Genomic DNA, 20,304 nt, shown 5'->3' with positions numbered 1-20,304 from the left:
TAAAGCAGGGCCTGGCTCAGAGTGCACAGTGCACATTAGCACTTTCCCTGGTGCCTACCTTTTGGAAGGGTGAATGAGCCCTCTAAAAGCTCTTAATGCTAAAAAACTGGGGACAGTGATATGTGTCTTACCCTCTATGAGGACATATACAAGATCTCCCAGTGTCGGCAAAAGGGAAAGCCAGAAGAAGCTGTGACAGATGGTGGGCTTTGTGACCAAGGTCCAGATGTCAGTCTCAGCCACACATCTGAGGTGGGAAGGAAGGCACCAATTTACAGTGGCACAGTCCAAGGGGACTGCTCTGGTTAGGTCTAGTTGCAGAGGGTTTACATGCAGGAGAGGACTGGACATACTCTTGGCCATCAGGATCCCACAAGCCTTGGCAAGCAGTTAAAAAATGACCTAGAGCCCTAGCTGGTTTGGCTCAGTGGATAGAGCGTCAGTCTGCGGACTGAAAGGTCCCAGGTTCGATTCTGGTCAAGGGCATGTACCTTGGTTGCGGGCACATCCCCAGTAGGGAGTGTGCAAGAGGCAGCTGATCGATGTTTCTCTCCCATTGATGTTTCTAACTCTCTATCCCTTTCTCTTCCTCTCCGTAAAAAATCAATAAAATATATTTTTAAAAAAATAAAAAATGACCTAGAGAGCCCTAGCTGGTTTGGCTCCGTGGGTAGAGCGTGGGCCTGTGGACTGAAGGGTCCTGGGTTTGATTCTGATCAAGGCCTGGGTTATGGGTCCAATCCCCAGTTGGGGGTGTGCGGGCGGCAGCCAATCATTGATTCTCTCTCATCATTGATATTTCTGTTGTTCTCTCCCTCTCCTTTCCTCTCTGAAATCAATAAAAACATATTTTTAAAAAATGACCTAGAGAGATGGAAGAGGGAGGGAATGACTATTTATACAGTGCCCTATCTGTGCTGTATACTGTATATGCCATCCCATTTCAGCCTCACAAAAACCCATCTTACCTATTCTGAGAGGTTTAGTAACTTACCAACAATCAGGCGGGCTAGCAAGTGGTAGCAGAATTGGCACCTAGTCCAGCTGACCGTGAAGTCTATGTGCTTTCCATTTGCCACACTGCCAGAAATAAACAGTATTAGCATTAATGGTTTGATTGAGAATGGGGGCCTGATTGCTGTACAGCAGGTAAGAAAGAATCTTATGTGCAGCACCTTGATTCTGAAGTGATTCCCTGAGTCTGGGTATGGCCCATGTCCCCTAAAACGTCCTTGGAAGCTACTGCTTGTTTAGGACTGGAAGCTCCATCAGAATCCTTGGGTTCCTACAGTGCTCTGCTGTTTAAGGTTAACCTTGGAAATGTTAACAGAATGATAGCCACAAAGCTAATTATAACTTTTTAATGTTTACTAAAAGTCTCACAAATCATTAACTTTTTACAGAAAAAAATAAGAAGAAACATAGAGTTCTTAGAGATATAATCACTCTTTTTCCCCCAACAAATATTTATTGAGTGCTTTCTGTATGCCAGGTACCATTCTAGGTGCTGGGGACACAGCGCTACAATGGCAGACAAAAAAGCCTGCTCTCATGGAATTTTCTAGTAAAAGGAGATACACAATTTATTTATTTTTTAAATATATATATATTTTTTATTGATTTCAGAGAGGAAGGGGTACTGAGAGAGAGAGATAGAAACATCAATGATGAGAATTATTGATCGGCTGCCTCCTGCATGCGCCCTCCTGGGAATTGAGCCCACAACCTGGGCATGTGCCCTTGAATGGAATTGAACCTGGAACCCTTCAGTCCTCAGGCTGAAGCTCTATCCATTGAGCAAAACTGGTTAGGGTTATACAACTTGCTTAGAAAGTAAAAAAAAAAATAGCCCTAGCTGGTTTGGCTCAGTGGATAGAGCATCGGCCTGTGGACCAAAGGGTCCCGGGTTTGATTCCAGTCAAGTGCACATGCCTGGGTTGCTGGCTCGATCCCCAGTAGGAGGCGTGCAGGAGGCAGCCGATCAATGATTCTCTCTCATTGTTGATGTTTCCATCTCTCTCTCTCCCTCTTCCTTCCTCTCTGAAATCAATAAAAATATATTTAAAAGAAAAAAAGAGAACTTGCTATAAAAAAAAAAGAAAGTAAAAAACTATATGTCATGTTTGAAGGTAGTGCTGTGGAGAAAAATTAAGTGCGAAAGGGAGATAAGGGAACGTGGGGATGCAATTTAGAGTCCTCAGGAAAGAACTCACTGAGAAGGTGGCTTTTGAGTAAAAGGAGGTGAAGGCGTGAGCTATGAGATTTATGGGGAAAGAGCTTCCTAAGCTCAGGGTTCTTAACTGGAGTCCACACATGCCCCTCCCCTCCAGAGGCCTGTGTATAAAATTCAGGGAGTCTTGATCTTAGAAGGGAAAATACACATATATCTTTATTTTCACTAATTCAGCATGCTCTTCAATTATGAATGCAGACAGCAAATCACAGTGATCGTAGCAGCACCTGTGACATTGTTGCTAGTAGAAATCAGATATTTTCATATCACATTATAGTTGTCGAAAATATCTAAAATATCACTATACTCATCACTACTTCAAAATGCTGCTAGCTCTTATAATTTAATGAGTTAATAAGAAACATAAAGTACTATATTACACACTTTAAAATATTTTGAGATTTGTATGTCAATATAGTTTTCTTTATTATTTACATAACTTATTTTATGGATTTGAAGATGTTACACTCAGAAGGAGTCTATGGCACAAAAGAAAAGGTTGAGAGCCACTGTGTCGACTGAGGGACCAGCAGGCGCAAAGGCCCCGAGGCAAGAATGTACTTAATATGTACCCGTACAAAGAAGAGTTATAGAGGGCATTATTAGAAATCCGGCTTTTCTAGGAGTAATGTGAACAGTTTTGAGCAGAAGAGTGGCATGATGTGCTACCGGATTTTAAGGGTTACTCTGCTGCTGGATGGAAGACAGACGGAAGGAGGAAAAGCTGAAGCAGGAAGACCATGAGGAGGTCACGGAAGTAAATCAGGTAAAAGCTGATGCTAACTTGGACTATGGCAGTAGCAATGGAAGTGGTCAAATTCTGTATATTTTGAAGATGGCTCTGACAGGATTTGTTGATGGGGTGTGAGAAAACCAGAAGTCAAGGATGAGGACAAGAGGTTTGCCTTGTGCCAATGGAAAGATGGAGCTGTCAGTAACCGAGATGGGGGAAACTGTGGAAGAAGTAGGTTTTGGGGGAAGATAAGGAGTTCAGTGTTGGACATGTTAAACTCGAGATACCATTAGACATCTAAGTGCAGCCATCCGGTAGGCAGCTAAAAATGGTAGCCTCAGCTCAAGGGCAAGGTCTGGGCTGAAGATGTCATTTGATAGTGGTCAGTAGGTAGATGATATTTAAAGATATAAGGTGTTTGAGATCACTAAGGAAGTGAGTGTAGAAAAAGAAGTGGTTGCCCTAGCTGGTTTGGCTCAGTGGATAGAGCGTCAGCCTGCGGACTGAAGGGTCCTGGGTTCGATTCCAGTCAAGGGCACATGCCCAGGTTGCAGGCTCAATCCCCAGTAGGGGGTATGCAGGAGGCAGCCAATGAATGATTCTCATCAATGATGTTTCTAACTCTCTTTCTCCCTTCCTCTCTGAAATCAATAAAAATATATTTTAAAAGAAGAAAAAGAAGTGGTCCACGGATAGTACCCTTGGGCACTGCAAAGTTAGGAGGAATCAGCAAGATGTTAAAAAAGAAGTATCCAGACATTTCTCCAAGGAAGAGATACAAACGGCCAATAAGCACACAAAAAGATACTCAACATTACTAACCACTAGGTAAATGCAAATCAAAACTACAGTGTGATACCACCTCATACTCAGGATGGCTAAGATAATAACAAACAAATAAAGCAAAACAAAAACACAGAAAACAAGAGTTTATGAGAATGTGGAGAAATTAGAACCCTTGTGTATTATTGGTGGGAATGTAAAATAGTACAGCCATTCCTCAAAAAATTAAAAAATAGAATTACCTCTGTTCCAGCAATTCCATTTCTGGATACATTCCCCCCAAAATTGAAAGCAGAATCTTGAAGAGATATCTGTACACTCATACTCACAGCATTATTCACAATAGCTAAAATGTGGAAGCAACCCTGGTGTCCATTTGATGGATGAATGGATGAGCAAAATGTGGTATATACATCCAATGGAATATTATTCATCTTTAAAAAGGAAGGAAATTCTGCAATGTGCTACAGCATTAATGAACCTTGAGGTTCTTACGCTAAATGAAACAAGCCAGTCACAAAAACATAAATACTGTGTGATTCCCCTTGTATGAGATATCTAGAGTGGTGACATTCATAGAGACAGAAAGTAGAATGTGGTTGCCAGGGGCTGGAGAGAGGGGGAAATGGGGAATTATTGTTTAATGAGTCCAGTTTCAGTTTTGCAAGATGAAAGAGTTCTGAAGATGAATGGTAGTCATGGTTGCACAATCATGTGAATATATTTAATATCACAACTGCACACTTAAAAATAGTTACAGTAATACAATTTATGCTGTCTATTTAACCACAATAACAAAATTGGGGGGGGGGCATGAAAGGAGGAGGAGGAGGAGGAGAATCCAGAGAGGTTAGAAGCCAAATGAAGAGTTTCAGGAGGAAGAAAAGGTTCAATGTCCAAAGCTGCCAAGGAGTCAGGTGAGATAAGGGCCAACAATTATTGATCATTAGGTTCATCCAGGTTCAAGTTACTGGTGATCTTGACAATAGCTATATCAATGAATGACATGAGCAAAAGTTTGATGGAGTGGGTTCAAGAGAAGGCAGGAAAGTTTACAGTTGTTATAGCTTGTTTTAAGAGTCTACCTGAAAATGAGATGTCCTCTGAGTATCTATGTTTATACGGATGGATAACTATGTATCTGTAGAAATTCAATCCAAACAACTTTTGTTGAGGATCTCCCAGGTTCTAGGCATGGTAATGGATGCCGCAGACACTGAGAAAAATGAAACACATTCACTGCCTTCCAAGACTCCACAAGAATGATATAGCAAACATTGGGAAAACGTGAGATACACACAAAATGATATACATGGTTAAATATACACAGTCAGCCTGGGCATCAGTTCTTCCAGCATAATAATAGACAATGTGGTTAAAACTGTGGATTCTGGATTTGGGCAGTCTTGGGTTTGAGGCCTATCTCCACCATTCACCTACTCTGTGATTTTGCACAAGTCAGTTAATCTCTCTGTTCCTTAGTTTCCTTTGTAAACTAGGGATGCAATAATTTCCAAACTTTAGTGTGCCTGGGATGTTTGTTAAAAATGCAGACTTCTGCCCTAACCAGTTTGGCTCAGTGGATAGAGCGTCGGCCTGCGGACTGAAAGGTCCCAGGTTCGATTCTGGCCAAGGGCATGTACTTTGGTTGCAGGCACATCCCCAGTAGGAGGTGTGCAGGAGGCAGCTGATCGATGTTTCTCTCTCATCGATGTTTCTAACTCTCTATCTCTCTCCCTTCCTCTCTGTAAAAATCAATAAAATACGTATTTTAAAAAAATGCAGACTTCTGGGTCTCATCTCCAAAGGTTCTCAATGGGCAGATCTGGAGCAGGGCCCAGGGATCTACATTTTTTTTTTTTTAAATATATTTTTTATTGATTTTTTACAGAGAGAAAGGGAGAGAGATAGAGAGTTAGAAACATCGATGAGAGAGAAACATCGATCAGCTGCCTCCTGCACATCTCCTACTGGGGATGTGCCCGCAACCCAGATACATGCCCTTGACCGGAATCGAACCTGGGACCTTTCAGTTCGCAGGCCGACGCTCTATCCACTGAGCCAAACCGGTTTTGGCGAGGGATCTACATTTTTAAACAAGCACCTGGTCATGTTTGATGCCCTTGGCTTTGAACCATACTTTGTAAAAGACTGAGAACTTATCCACATGATATGGCATCGACCTGGCACTCAGTAATTGCTCATTTAACAATATCTGTTCTTCCACTGGAAACAAAAATTCTTCTAATAACTTGCAATTGATGTCCAGAAACAGAAGTCCAGCATACCCTGAACACGTTAAATAGGAAAAAGAGCACAAGAATTGTTCAATATTTATTCATGGCATATTTACTGAGTGCCTACTATGTTCTAGACCAGGCATGTCAAACTAGCGGCCCACAGGCCGCATGTGGCCCACAATGAATATTTTTGCAGCCTGGCCAATATAACAGTATGTGAGAAACGTTTCAATAAAAATTTCCAAAAAATTTTCATAACTTAAATTTTACAATATCCTGTTATACATAATTATTAATAATGAACTACAATATTCGCTAATGACTGGTTACTATAATCCTCTTTCATTCTTACGTGCCTTACGCGCAGGTGCACCATTTCTCTCCACTAATACTATATTTTAGCAGCTGATATTTTAGCAGCAAATATTTTAGCAGCTGATTGCCTGCCATGTCATTAGTCTTGTACTGACTTATTTGGTGTGCGCAATAGGAAATATTTCGCTTTCGGAGAACAAGAAAAATAGGTTTACTTACATTATGCTCATTAATTTGTGCAGTTATTCAATGTCTGGTAAGTTAATGTTCAAGAAAAAAAATACTAATTTTTATTAAAATGTTCTATTATTTTATGTTAACAATTACACATTTATTTCAGCCCTTTGTATTCAGCATGTCTCTATCAAAATAAACCTACGTTTCTAGGAAAATTGAAGCTTTTGGTTTTTGGCGGCCCACATAAACTTAAACCTTGTTTATTTGGCCCATGTTAGCCTTTGAGTTTGACATGCTTGTTCTAGACAGTATTCAAGGGCTGGGGATACAGAAAATATCTGACTCAATAATTTGAGTCATCAAGGTAGGTAGAAGCCCCAAATGTAGTTTGCCACATCTTAGCAGCCAAGTGAGAAGTCCTATGTTTAATCACTAGCTGCTTCAGGTCGTACTTGTCCAGTGTTAACATGCACACAGTTACCTGGGATCTGATTCAAGTACAGATTCTGATTCATTAGGTCTGGAGTCGGGCTGAGAATCTGCATTTCTAATAAGCTCTCAGGTGCTGCTGATGCTGCTGGTCACAAATCACACTTGAAATGTCACCGTTTTAGAGTGTTAGGAAAACTGGATCACTTGCCCTTAGCATCGGAGTGCCTGTAGACATCTGGGGGGGGAATCCTGAAGGGAAAACATGAAATCTGGGAAGACTGCACAGATGCAGGTGTGATTTGCTCACACTTTCTTCTGTCTCCTCTGTTTCTGGAATCCAGTCCTTTTCCTCTCACATATGGTCAATGGCATTAGGTGGCCTCCTCTAAGGGAGAGAGACATTCATTCTGTTGGTCATTTGGTAAATTTTTGCTGGCTGCCTATCTATGGCAAGCTCTGTGCAAAGCACATACTTTGGCATTCAAGAGAGTACTAAGCCAGCAGTTTCTGCCTCCTGGGCTCCAGGCAGGGGCTGCAGCAGGGGTTTGGGATAGAGAGAAAAGCTGCCCAGACAGTATCTGTGGCTGAAGACACTGCCCTGGCAAGACCCAGCCTTGGCTCTTTCTGTGGTGCACTATAAATGCATGCCTGGGAGAGGCACCCCTCTGCACTCTTTGCCAACTGGTTTAGGACCGTACGGACCAGCACCAGGAGATGTCTGGATGATGTGCCAGCCAGGCCACCTGTCTCTCCTCAGACTCTCAGACCCAGCCCAGTGGCCACAGATGGCAGAAGGCAATGTAGGTCCCTGGGGCCTCCAAATGCCTCCCCGGACACTGGCGGCAGACAGTAACTCCAGCCAAGCCGGAGCCTTGACCAGAATCTAAGTGTGAGACACCCCACTCGGAGCTGAGGGGCCTGGCCTAATCCAATTACCACCAAGAACCAAAGGCACTGGCTCCAAGTCAAGTTGAACAGTTCAAGCGAAAGCCTTTCACTCTTTCCCAGGGTTTCTGATAAATCAAAGCAAATCCTCCCCCTCCCCCCACCCCCCAATCTAGCAACCTTACAGAGACCGCTCCCATGCATTTACTGAGGGTAACTTGGTTTTATTAAAAACTAGAGGCCCAGTGCATGAATACGTGCCTCACAGCCCCGCAGCCCCGCCTGGCACCCCGCCTTGGCCTGGCACCGCCCCCTCACCTGCTCCATCATACCGGGTTGTGGTCCCACCCCCTGCCACTGCCATTGGTCGCTGTCTGGGGGGGGGGGGGCGATCAGGCCCTGCTCACACCTGCCTTGGCCTGGTGCCACCCACCCGCTCACCTGCTCCACCATCCCGCCGTGGTCTCGTTCTCATCAGGGCCTATCGGGGCCCACAGCACCTCCACTGTCGCTGACACCCGCCATGTTCCGTGCCACCCCTGATGGTCAGCGCACGTCATAGCAAGTGGTCAAACTCCCCATTCTCCCAGTCAAACTCCTGGTCAAACAACAGCCCAAGGGGACAATTTGCATATTAGGCTTTTATATATAGAATAGCACACATTTAACAAGCCCTACACAAACAAGGCTCCATCTTAGGGCAGATTTGTCTTCAAGGGACTTAGGACCATTTAGGAAGATAATTCCGTAAGCATATGAAGGTAGTCAAGGTAAAACAAGCCATCTTGGGAGCTGTGGCGGTACAGTTAGGGAGTTTCTTGAGAAGGCCATCGATGGACCTGCATATAGACGCAGTTCAGGTGAGATGGAGGGTGAGGATGTTCCAGGGAGACGGTGATGTCTGTGAGGCCCATAGCAGTGCAGTGGGGATAGAACAGTGCTAAGAGCTGGTCCACAGTGTTTCCTGAAGAGGGAACTGCCCTTTGTACAAGAATAGATACTAGTACGCTGCCCGTGGGTGAAAGTGAACCCTGAAGTTCCCCAAGTTGAAGGGGGAGATGAGAGCATTCAGTCGACTTCCAGGAATCTATGTAGAGAGACCCTCTGATATGGCACCAGAAGGTTTAAGAATGTTGGTACGTCACTGTAACAGTGAAAAACTGGAAACAGTTTGAATGTCCATCACTAGAAAATGGGGTAAATAAACCCGTGTAAAAAGAAGACAAAAAGAAGAATTGTTGTGTTGTTTTGTGTGTCTGATGTACAAAGAGCCCTAATAAAAGTGTGAAGTGAAAAAGCACATTTCAGAATACACAAATATTGCATCATTTTATTGTACACCTGATAACAAAGCAAGTTTCTGGCTAATGTGCACAGTATAATCCCATTCACATTTAAAAACTACCTACAAAAGTCTACATTTTTATCTCAACACAGACACACAGAGATATGTAATTTCATAGAAAAAACAAAGTGTTTGGAATGATAGCCATCAGACTAATGACTGGTTGGTTGCCTGTGTTGGAGGTCGGGGAGTGAGGCTGGGAAGGGGTGAGGGGCTGGAGTGGGGGCTACAGAGATGGAGGGAAGAGCTGACTGTGGTTGTTGGAGCCCCAAGAAGCCCTTTGCATTTGGGCAGTGCTGGTTGCCCCACGGGTGCTTAGACTTCTCCTGGAATAGAAGCATTGTTGGGGTGGAGGGACGTGCGCCCTGAGCCCAAAGATGGGCTCGAGTGCCATCCTGGAGGGCAGGGGCAAGAAGGCTGCCCTCTGGCTCAGCCAAGTGCTGACTGGGTGGCCTGGTGCCTGTTGCCCCTCTTTGGGCCCCAGTGGCAATGTCCCTCTGGGCTTGTCTAGCTGGCCCAGCCTGAGATTCTTAGTCCTTCCAGAGCCTTCTCATGGAGGCTGAGATCCAGCAAGGCATGGAAAAGCCCCACTTGGCCTGTGGTCTGCTGGGACTTAGGCTTGGGCCAGGCAGGGACTGGGAACCATGTGGGAAGAGAGAAGTTTCCGAGTAGCATGGCCTCCTGTGGGGGCTCCCTCCTCTGACAGGGGAGTACCATTTCTTCCCAACACTTCAGTTTGAGGATATCTGGCCCAGCCTGGCTCCTTTAGGGAGCAAATAAGGGGATAATTTATTACCTGATGGGCTCTAAACAGTTAATGAAACTTACTAAGTGAGGGTTCTGAGCTGGGGAAGAGAGGTGGAGACTGCTATAGGCCTGGGCTTGGGCTCTGGGCCTAGGGATGTTGGTGTGAGCTGTGCATAGGTGCAGATCTGCTCTGCATACAATTCCTATGGTTGTTCTGAGCTAGCTTCAGGCTACAGAGATGTGCTACATGAGGCCTCTGCCCTGGGATACCACAGGACAGGAGAGGGGCATACATTGGATTTGGATAGTAAGTGGATAGGATCCAGGCTCAGTGCGGAACCAGAAGCAGCAAGGCCAGCTGGCCCCGAGATTCCTCACCTCAGTCAGGGATTCCTTAATGGTGTCCTGGCCTTGTCCAGCCTCCCACCGCTGGGAAGGGCTCCAGGGTGCAAGGTGGTTGCTTGGGAGCCTCTTGCAGACACTGGGGAGCAAGCTGTTCCTCCCTTAGGGCTGTGGACAAAGTGACTTGTGAGCCTGGGCTGGCCTTGGGTATGTAACTGCTGGACATCCAGGACCTGCAGCTCTGGCTGGTGGCAAGCTGCTTCCAAATGTGCTGGGTTTCCAGCCAGCCCCTAGGAGAGGCTTGGACAGGAATTGGCACTGGATGCTTGTGCAATGGAGATGCTTGGAAACAAGGACATTCTTGTTGAGCTGATCCCCACTAGTCTGCTCCAAGCAGATTACCCACTTAGTGCAGTTCCTCTAAGAGAGTTCTACCAAAGGAGGAAACCCTCATTACCCTGGCAACCAGCTGGGTCAAGACAGGCAGATTCCTTGGGGGGGCAGAGCGAACTGTGTTGGGCAGTGGGGACTTCTCTGGAGAGCCTCTATTATTGGGCATCTAAGCTCTTACCTCTCTGTTCCACAGAAGCCCTCAGAGTTCAAGGAAAGGCCAGCAGCTCTTAGGTGTCCAGGCCTCTGGCTGGCCAGGCTGGGAGGACATGCCCAAGAAAGAACAGGCATCATTCTTGCCTCAGAAGACCTCACAGCCAAGGTGAGGAGGTGAGATTCCTAGACTGGAAACAAGATGAGGGAGATCATGAGTCAGTGCTGAAGTGTCTGCTTTGGCCCTGGGGGTGGGAGTGGGGGAGGAAATGAGGGAATCAGGAAAGAGCCACTATGTGGGGGAAGAGGGAAAAGAGAGGGCACAAATATGCTTGTGTGTGCACATGTGCATTTGTGTGTGTGTGTATGTGTGTGTGTGTGTGTGTGTGTGTGTGTGTGTGTGTGTGTGTGTGTGTTGTGTGTCTGCACGTATCCACTCATGCCAGATGTCACATCTCTGGAGGCCCCATCTTCTGTGCTACCTGCCCAGTCAACCTAAAAATAATTTCCATTTAACTTTAGGATTTGTTACTTGATGTAGAAGATGCTTGCCTAGCAGATATACTTTTGTACCCACACTTGATCTAAGATTGAGTTAAAATGAGCCTGCATTATTTAGGCATACACAGGATGACTAGTAAGCAAAGGGCAGACTAGAACAGCCCAGATGTGGCTGGAAAGTCCATATAAAAATGGTCCGTATATGGATAACAAATTGGAAGTATGCATGGATTGGCAGAGATGGCATTGATGGTGATGAAAAAGGACCCAATATGGCTACTGGGGGTGTCATCAGCCTTTTATCTCACCCACATGACATAGAATTGGACACATGGCAAGCACTCAATATTTACTTAATTTATTTGGAGACATTAAGAAAGAATGTTCACATATATGACACATGTGAAAATATGAAGCTTGATAATTCATAATGATAGACTGAAGTATCTTTTCTTAAATCCTCACCTGAGGATATGTTTTTCATTTGTTCTAGAGAAAGAGGAAAGGAGAGGGAGAGAGAGAAACATTGACCAGTTGGCTTCTTGCATGTGCCCCAATTTGGGATTAAATCCACAACCTGGGTATGTGCCCGGACCAGGATTGGAACCCAAAACATTTCAGTGCACAGGAAAATGCTCTAACAACTGAGCAACACCGGCCAGGATTGAAATTGAATTTAAAAGTCAGTTTATTAGCTAGAGGGCTGAGGGGGGATTCAATTTTCAAATTGAAAGATTAAAGTCATGGAGGAGTAATAGATTGATAAGTAACTTGTTGAGACTTGGTGAAGAGGTAGGAAGAGAGATATATTGTGGCCAGATGACAGGTCAATAGATCATATAGGTAGATAGATAGGAAAACAGAATTGTAGCAATAGCGTGAGAGAGAAAGGTAAGGATGAGAGAGACACTGTGGTAGACAGAATAATGTCCCTCCAGGATATCTATGTTGTGCTCCCCAGAACCTGGAATATGTTATACTTACATATAGCAACAGAGGCTTTGCAGAGAGGATTGATTTAAGGATGTTGAGATGGAGAGATTATCCCAGTTATCCAGGTGGACTCAATCTAATCTCAGGTCCTACCACTGACCTCTTTTTTTGTTTTTTGTTAATTCCCACCTGAGGTTATGTTTCCCTTGATTTTTAGAGTGAACGGAAGGGGGAGAGACACACAGAGAGAAATATCGATGTAAGAGAGACACATCCATTGGTTGCCTCCTGCACACCCCCCGACCAGGGCCAGCCTGCAACCGAGGTACGTGCCCTTGACCGGAATCGAACCCAGGACACCCTGTTCACTGAGCAAAACTGGCTAGGGCCCCACTGACCCCCTTTTCACCATGTTCCAGCCTCCCCTGCCTTCTTTCCAGCTCCTGATCATACCAAGCTCATTCCTACCTCAGGGCCTTTGAGCTCACTGTTTCCTCAGTCTCTTCCTTTTTATCACTCAGATCTCACTTCAAGTGAGAGTTGCCTCCCTGCTTCCAGATTTTTGTCCTAAAACCTTGGGTACGCTCTGTTCCTGGGGACTGGCTTGGGGCAACGGGATGTCCAAGCTCCTAGTCTGCTCTGGCTGGCACTAACCCCAGCCCTGGGTCCCACCCAAGGCTGTGGGATGGAGCAGTGTGCATGAGTCATCGAGCCACAGACACAGTCCCCTTGTTGGAGGGACCTGAGCAATTATGTTGTGGCAAACTCACAGGGCCAATGGCCCAATTGAAAGGGGAGGTTAGGAATTTCCCCAAGTCATTCAGACTCACATAAGGGCAGGAGGGGGCTAGAAAGTGGAGGAGCTGGGAAATGGCCTGTGTGGATGGTGCTGTTACCTCTCTTTGGTTGGCTCTGTGCCCACCTCAGATAGGCCAGGCTGTGGAGGAGTAGATGGCTCATCCCAGTCTGAGGGCCTTGGCACTCTCGACTACTCCTCCATTTACCACCTCACATTGACTGAGCACCCACTGTGGACCAGGTCTACATTGCCCTACTGCAGGCCAGGCCCTGCCCCGAGGAGCTTACAATGTAGGCAGGGATGTAGGCTGGCCAGCAAACCTTACAGATCTACTGGACGAGGGCTCAGCATGAGGTTACACAGAGAAATCGCACTCAACTCCGGCTCATGGAGCAGGTGATGGGACTGGAGGTGGTGAGAGGATTCACTGGAAGGAACCAGGCGGAAGGGTGTTCCAGGCAGCAGAGCCAGCCTGGTGTGGCAGTCTCCTGCGGCTGCCATAACAAAGTATGTACCGCAAACTGGGTGGCTTAAAAATAACAGAAATGTGTTCTCTCGCAGTTCTGGAGGCTGGAAGTTCAAAATCAAGGTGTTGGCCATGTTCCCTCCAAAGCCTCCAGGGGAGAAGCCTTTCTTGCCTCTTCCAGCGTTTGGTGACTCTGGGCTGTGGAAGCATAACTCCAATCTCTGCCTCCATCTTCACGTGGCCACCTTCCTTCTGTGTCTGTTGTCTCTGTGTCTTCATGCGGGGTTCCTCATGTGCACCTGTGTCTGTGTCCAAGTGCCCCTCTTCTTACAAGAATTCAGTCAAACTGGATTAGGGCCACCCCAATGGCCTCATCTTAACTCAATTAAATCTGCAAATACCCTATGTCCAAATAAGGTCACATTCAAATGAGGGGTATTAGCACTTCCATATATCTTTTTGTAGGGGCACAATTCAACCCCTAACGGCTAGCAAATGCTTGGGGAGGCATGGAGCTCAGGGCCAGAGCTCTCCGCCTAATTGTTCACAACCTTTGTATACATTTTCCCTGGGTGGCTCACTAGTCCTTACCCCTGCCTGGCATGTTCCCACCTCCAGACCCTTGCTCCCACAATCCCCTTGTGCACACCATCCCTGCCCAGCCTTCTCACTGCACCTGGATGTCCCCATGATAGGCACTCATCACCGCCAAGGCAGAACCATCCCACGCCAACAGCTCTGAGTGCTGGATGGTCCCCCTTGCTTTGGCCACACTGTATGCCCCAGGAGCTCCCTGTCTCCCTGCTCCCACCACTTGGGGCCCCATTGAGCTCACGTGGCCCCTCCAGTGACCAGCGCTGCAGTGGAGCACTGCCAACCTGAGACAATTTGAATGGCTTGCAAAGGGCCCCGACCCAAATCATCTCCCTCACCCAGCACTCCGGGTCAGAAATCCCACCACTGGCAAGTTTGACAGCACCCATCCCTGATAAGGCAAATGCCCTGAGGGGAGACTCGGCCAGGAGTAGCTTGATAGGGACTTGCTCGGGAGCCTGGCTACCTGGTGCTATTTCACTCAAGTCCTATAGGAAACTTGCCTCTCAGGAGCAGGAGGGGCCGAAGAAGACAGGCTATTCTGCAGAGCCTTGTCCAGGGTGCAGGCTGCGCGGTAGGGGAAGCTGAGGGCAGCCCCAGTGGCCTAGTCCTGGCCAGACGGAGATGCACTCAGGCACCAGGATATGCACTAAGCTCAGCCTCTTCCTTCTCTCCCACCTGCCCTCCTTTGTTCTGCACCTCCTGGCAGAAGAACACCCCTCCACATACTCCCAGCTGCTGGGCTGTTAGTGGCCTTTGGACTAGGGAAAGACGGGGGCCTCCCGGGGCCCACACCCAGGCTGACACTCACAGGGAGTAGGGAGAAGCCCAGAATTGTCATTCCCTGGGCACAGTCCCACAGTGTCTCACCCGGCCATTCCTGTTGTGCCTTTCTCCAGGGGGAAGGAGCTGGGGACAGGGAAGGGGCGGGGCCCATACCTGGAGGGAGGCGTTGTGCTGCCCGTGGCACTCAGTCCACAAGGGCCCATGGACCTCACACTCTGCACGGAGGCTCCCTGGGCTGCTCTTCCTTTTCTGCCAGAAGAACTGGAGAGTAGGATGGGGAGTTGTGCTCACCACAGAACCCCAAGGGTCTCCAAAAGGCTCATTTGGAGGGGAGAGCCAGCCACATCGAGGAAGGAACTATTTCAGTTTGCCATAATCAAGTCTAGCTCAGGGCTGCCCCAAATAGTCAGGTAAGAGAATCCAAGTGTCTGCAAAGATGGTTTGGCTCCTGAGGCCTGGGGTCCAGTGCAGGCCCAGGTTGGGGTCAGGAGGGTGGCTTCAGCCACTGCACACAGGTTCCAGGCCCCCTACTGCCTCCTCAAGGCTTCAGTCCAGGCCAGGCCCCTAGTAGGTCTTTAGATAACGAACCCTCTAAAACCCCCACTCTTACCAATCCAGTCAATGCCCACATAGCAGACATGAACAAAATCCTTTTTAGATGAAGGGCTTCATGCAAAATTTCACGGTGCCCCAGAGAAGGTAAGGAATGCTTAGGGGTTTGGCTGAGCCTGGCTTCGAACTTGCTGCTCACAGGAGAGAAGACATCTCCAGGCCTAGCCCGAGCCTATGTTGGGGGTTCAGTCAGTGGCCTGGGCAGCTGGGTTGGCTTCTTTCCCCAGAATGGTCTCTCTGCTTGGTTTCTGAGGACAGCTAAGTTGGCGGCTGCCTCCACTCCAAGAAGCACACCCTGTTAGTGACTCTGCGGGCCCCTCCTGGGCTTAGTCCTCTGCCCTCATTGTCCCCTCCTTTACAGGGGAACAGGGAGGCCACGCAGGGCATGGCATGGGTCTTGTGGACCACAGTCTGACTCCTGAGTGTGACACCAATGCTGGGGCAGGAAGGAGCAGACAGAGACACCCAAGGGCACCTCTGGGGCAGGGGTGGCTGCCTTTGCTCAAAAAAAGTGAGTGCCCAGGGCCTGTCTGCAGCAAAATCCTGCTGTGTGTCCACTTTCCTCATTGGGCCCACAGAGGCAACCTGAACAATGCGTGAGGGTGATCTGCTTCATCAGGGCACGACCCACCCAGCAAGCCCCACACTTCTAAGTATGTTCTGGAGCTCCTTATGCAGCACCAGAAAGGAAGCACACTTTCTCCCCCGCCCTGTCCTTGACCTCTCGGGGGAGCTCATTCCTCCCCTGTGCCACCTGAGCACCCGAGCCCCAAAGCTACAGTCTAACAAATGGTTAATGCCTGCTCCACCACTTGGTAGCTGTTTGACCATGGGCAAGGTACTTAACCTCTCTGGGCTTCATTTGCCTCACATATACAACAGAAATAATAATAATAGTTTTTATCTTAAAGGGTCATGGTGAGGATCAACTGAGATCACCCAGGGGCTGGCACAGAGTGAGTGCTTAATGAACAACAGATGGCATGAATAACATTGTTATTATTGGTGAGGATTCCTCTTTAACCTACTCCTCTTCTGCCCCTCTCCTCCAGCTCTCTAAGTCCAGACTTGTTGCCCTTCTAAAGCCTCTGCAGTCTGAACCGGGGTGGCTGGTCAGGTTCTGCTCCCTGGTGAGCGGGAGACAGGGATGTGTGTCTGAGCATCCTGCATCCCTGGTCGTAAAGCATTCAGAGATCCAGGATGCTCTCACTTTGGTCCACACTCTTCATTCAAGGGGATTTAAAGAATCAGTATTTCTGTCGTAGAAGCCAAAGCCAAGAAACAGAGAGGGCGAGGGAGTCACTGAAGGCCACACAGCAAGCTCAGGACAGAGCCGGTGAGAGCCTGCCATCCTCTCTCCTCCCCACCTGACTCCACGGCTCTCATTTCTTCAGAAGCCTCCCTGGAAGCCTCTTTCCGGAGCTTTTCTGGTCGGAAAGAGCAGCAAACAAAGTGTAGAGCCAGCTCCCTGGGCCTGGAGCCCTGAGCTCCCAGGGCAGACCCACAGGCTGACTGAGACGTTACCGGAGTTGATGATTCAACTTCCTGCCTTTTAAGAGCGCCCAGACCACAGAGGTTTCTTGCTTGGAGGAGGGGGCATCTCCTTGCTAAGGGCCAGGCAGAGCGGGAGAGGCCCTACCACAAACCACAAGCACTAGGCAGTGCACGGGGAAGGCCCGTGGGGCCACACCAGGACCCTGTCTCTGGGTTAATGATTACCAGCGAGGGTGACCAACTGTCCTGGTTTGCCTGGGACTGTCCTGGTAGTAGCATCAAATATCCCATATCCCAGGAAACCCCTGAGTCCTGGGAAAACCAGAACGGTTTGCCACTCTATTACCACCCATATTTCAGTATGACATGACTTACCGCCTCGGTGACTCTGGAAATCTGGGCCCCAGGACAGCACATTCTAGAACAGGGAATTGGCAAACTATGGCCTGAAGGCCTGATCTGGCCCTCTGCCTATTTTTGTACAGCCCTTGAGCTAAGAATAGTTTTTTATATTTTCTAATGGTTGAAACAAAATTAAAGAAGAATAATATTTCATGCCATGTGGAAATTATATGAAATTCAAATTTTAGTGTTCATAAACAAAGGAGCACAGCCAGGCCCATTCATTTACATATTATCTCTGGCTGCTTTCACATTCCAAGGCAGAGTTGAGTAGCTGCAACAGAGCTATATGGACCTATGGACCTCCAAGTCTAAATATTTCCTGTATGACTCTTCACATGGTTTGCTGGCCCCTGTTCTAGAGCAGGGCAGAAGGTGGGGTGCCTGACCCGGGCCAGGTATGGCTATGATGCTTTTCAGTACTTCTCCTTCAGAGCTGGAGAAGGAGAAAGAGGAAAGGAGTGGGCAGGACAGCAGATGAGCTGTGAGGTAGGGACAAGGCACCCAGTTTTTTAAAGACTCAGTTTGCCCATCTGTACAGTGGGGTGAAGGTAGACAGGCTCTGCTTTTCTTTGACTTCAGTGCCTAGTCTTCCAAGCTGACACTATCCTCTCCAGTAACTCAAGTCCCCCTCTCTAGGGGACTTCTGTGTGACCTGGGGCAGTCCTGCTCCCTCTGGGCCCAACCCCGAGTCTTCTCCAGTCCACAGAGTGGGGACCTGGCTGGCTTTAGGGCAGACCCAGATCCTGCTCCAATGACTGGAAACTCTATTCTATCCAGGGGCAAGAAGCACCTACTGTGTGCAAAGCACCCTTAGGGCCTCCTAACACTGGAATGGTCCAATGACCTCCTCTTTTCCTTTTATCCAGACATCTGCGGTGGGAAGCTCTCCTCCCTGAGAGAAGGTGCAGTGGGACCATTAGCCCCACGACCCCTGCTCCTTAGGTAAACATGACTAGAAACCTCTCAGGTGCCAGGCCATGTTCTATGTGCTGTTGAGCTGAGCCCACAGGCAGCCAACAATCTAGGAGAGCTTGAACAATGCAGAAAGACTAGTAAAATTGGGACCCAATGCCAAGTGTAAAATGGGCTTTAACTTGGCCCCTCTGCCCTTCCCCTGCCCTATCTAGCCCTACAATAAGATACATCTCCTTCATCTCCCAGAGAGCTAGAGGGGCGGAGGCTTGTGGGGAAATGACCTCAGTGTGGACCTTCCTGGGCCTTAGCTCTGCGCTTGCAGTGGTCTGCTTGGTTTGCTCACACAGGCTGCGGTGAGCTCTGTAGAGGCCTCCTCTATGGGCCCTCTAAGCTACCTCATGGACACAGTTCTCTCAGTGGAAAGAGGCACGCAAGGACAGGATTCCTCAGCTCTGAGTCTGCATCAGACTTCAGTGGACTGATACACAGCCCCAGATACAGTGAGAATATGAGACACCACCCACCTCCAAGCAAGCTTTGGGTTGCCCGAGAAGCCTCAGATATTGCCCCCCCCGCCCCCCCCCCCCGGACTTAGTACTTCATAGTTAATCAGCATACAATCTGGGCACCCTGAAATCCACCCTGCTAGGAACAGGAGTCATCCAGCCCAGGCCTCCTCCTCCCTGAGGGTACTGTGCTGTCTCTGAGGACAGGAACCACAACATTCTCCCCTCTTTATCTGCAGAAGTAGTTACAAAATGAATAATCTTTGGCAGGTGGGTAGAACTTGATACCTTTTCAAACCTTTTTAACATCTATTATCTTAATTGACTCTCTGTTCTTCTTTTTGGCTACCCAGGATCTGAACCCTCTTCCTGTGATGGGGAATTCCCCTTATTTTGAGGTAGAGCCACTTCCACCATAGAGACTGAAAGTACCACGTGCACACTTTTCCCAGCCTCCCTGTGGCAGGGCAGGGGCCCATGACCTAGGCCAGTGGTCGGCAAACTCATTAGTCAACAGAGCCAAATATCAACAGTACGACTGAAATTTCTTTTGAGAGCCAAATTTTTTAAACTGAAACTATATAGGTAGGTACATTGTTATTAACTTATTTAGGGTACTCCTAAGGCTTAGGAAGAGCCACACTCAAGGGGCCAAAGAGCCGCATGTGGCTCGCGAGCCGCAGTTTGCCGACCACGGCCCTAGGCTTTGATAATCAGACATATGGCTCCAAACTGTGACCTGGGAGCTAGTGGACCAAAGAAGCAGGGACCACAGAGAGTTGTCCTTGGTGGTCATGTGGGTGCAATAGATCAGCCTCCATGGGACAGTGGAGCTGGTGGCACTTGAGGGCAAGGACAGGATGCTGCAGGCCAGACAGCAGAGCCTAGTGCAGGGTGGTGGTAGCGACAGTGATAGCAGCAAGGTCTTGGCGGAGCCAGTGCTGCAGTATGATCTGGGGCCCTTCTTGTGGCCGTGTGGCCTCTGCGCTGCTTCTTTGCTCTGCCCAGAGATTCTCTGAGCTGCTCAATATCCCTATTATTTTTCTGCTTAAGTCAATGGAGTCAACCTGCTGAAGTTAAGAGTCAATTTCCGTTGCTTACAGCTAGACGCTCTGTTACAATCCTTGAGATAGGACAACTGGGTTCCCTATTTTCAGGTGGACAAATTGAGGCTTAGAGACTGGCCCAAACTCAGGCAATGAGACAATTTCTGAGTTGAGACCAGAGCCCTGCACTAGGTGGACAGACCTACAACGGCAGATAGGAGTCCAGGCAAAAAAGTTTCTCAGAAATAGAGCTGCCTCAGCAGGTCAGAAGCCCCTGTTACTGGAGGTCTGCAGCAAGTAGATCTGAAGAGATTGCAGCGGTTCTCAACCTGTGGATCGCGACCCTTTGGGCGGTCGAACGACCCTTTCACAGGGGTCGCCTAAGACCATCCTGCATATCAGATATTTACATTACAATTCATAAGAGTAGCAACATTACAGTTATGAAGTAGCCACAAAAATAATTTTATGG

At 48.0% G+C, this 20,304-nt stretch overlaps 1 long non-coding RNA gene across 1 annotated transcript in view; it reads right to left on the bottom strand.

The window, feature by feature from the left end:
- Positions 1 to 812: 812 nt before the first annotated feature.
- The window catches only part of LOC132225771 (uncharacterized), a 78,602-nt gene continuing 59,110 nt past the window's right edge, over positions 813 to 20,304 (bottom strand). Inside the window, exons 3-7 of the long non-coding RNA XR_009450983.1 lie at positions 10,804 to 10,966; positions 8,240 to 8,396; positions 6,963 to 7,298; positions 4,835 to 4,965; positions 813 to 1,080 (exon numbers count right to left, since the gene is read on the bottom strand). This is a non-coding gene — a long non-coding RNA (uncharacterized LOC132225771). The remainder of the gene's footprint in view (positions 1,081 to 4,834; positions 4,966 to 6,962; positions 7,299 to 8,239; positions 8,397 to 10,803; positions 10,967 to 20,304) is intronic.

The sequence above is a fragment of the Myotis daubentonii genome, unplaced genomic scaffold, assembly GCF_963259705.1.
Source record: "Myotis daubentonii unplaced genomic scaffold, mMyoDau2.1 SCAFFOLD_94, whole genome shotgun sequence".
Lineage (NCBI taxonomy): Eukaryota > Metazoa > Chordata > Mammalia > Chiroptera > Vespertilionidae > Myotis > Myotis daubentonii.
This window is presented reverse-complemented; position numbering and strand designations above follow the sequence as displayed.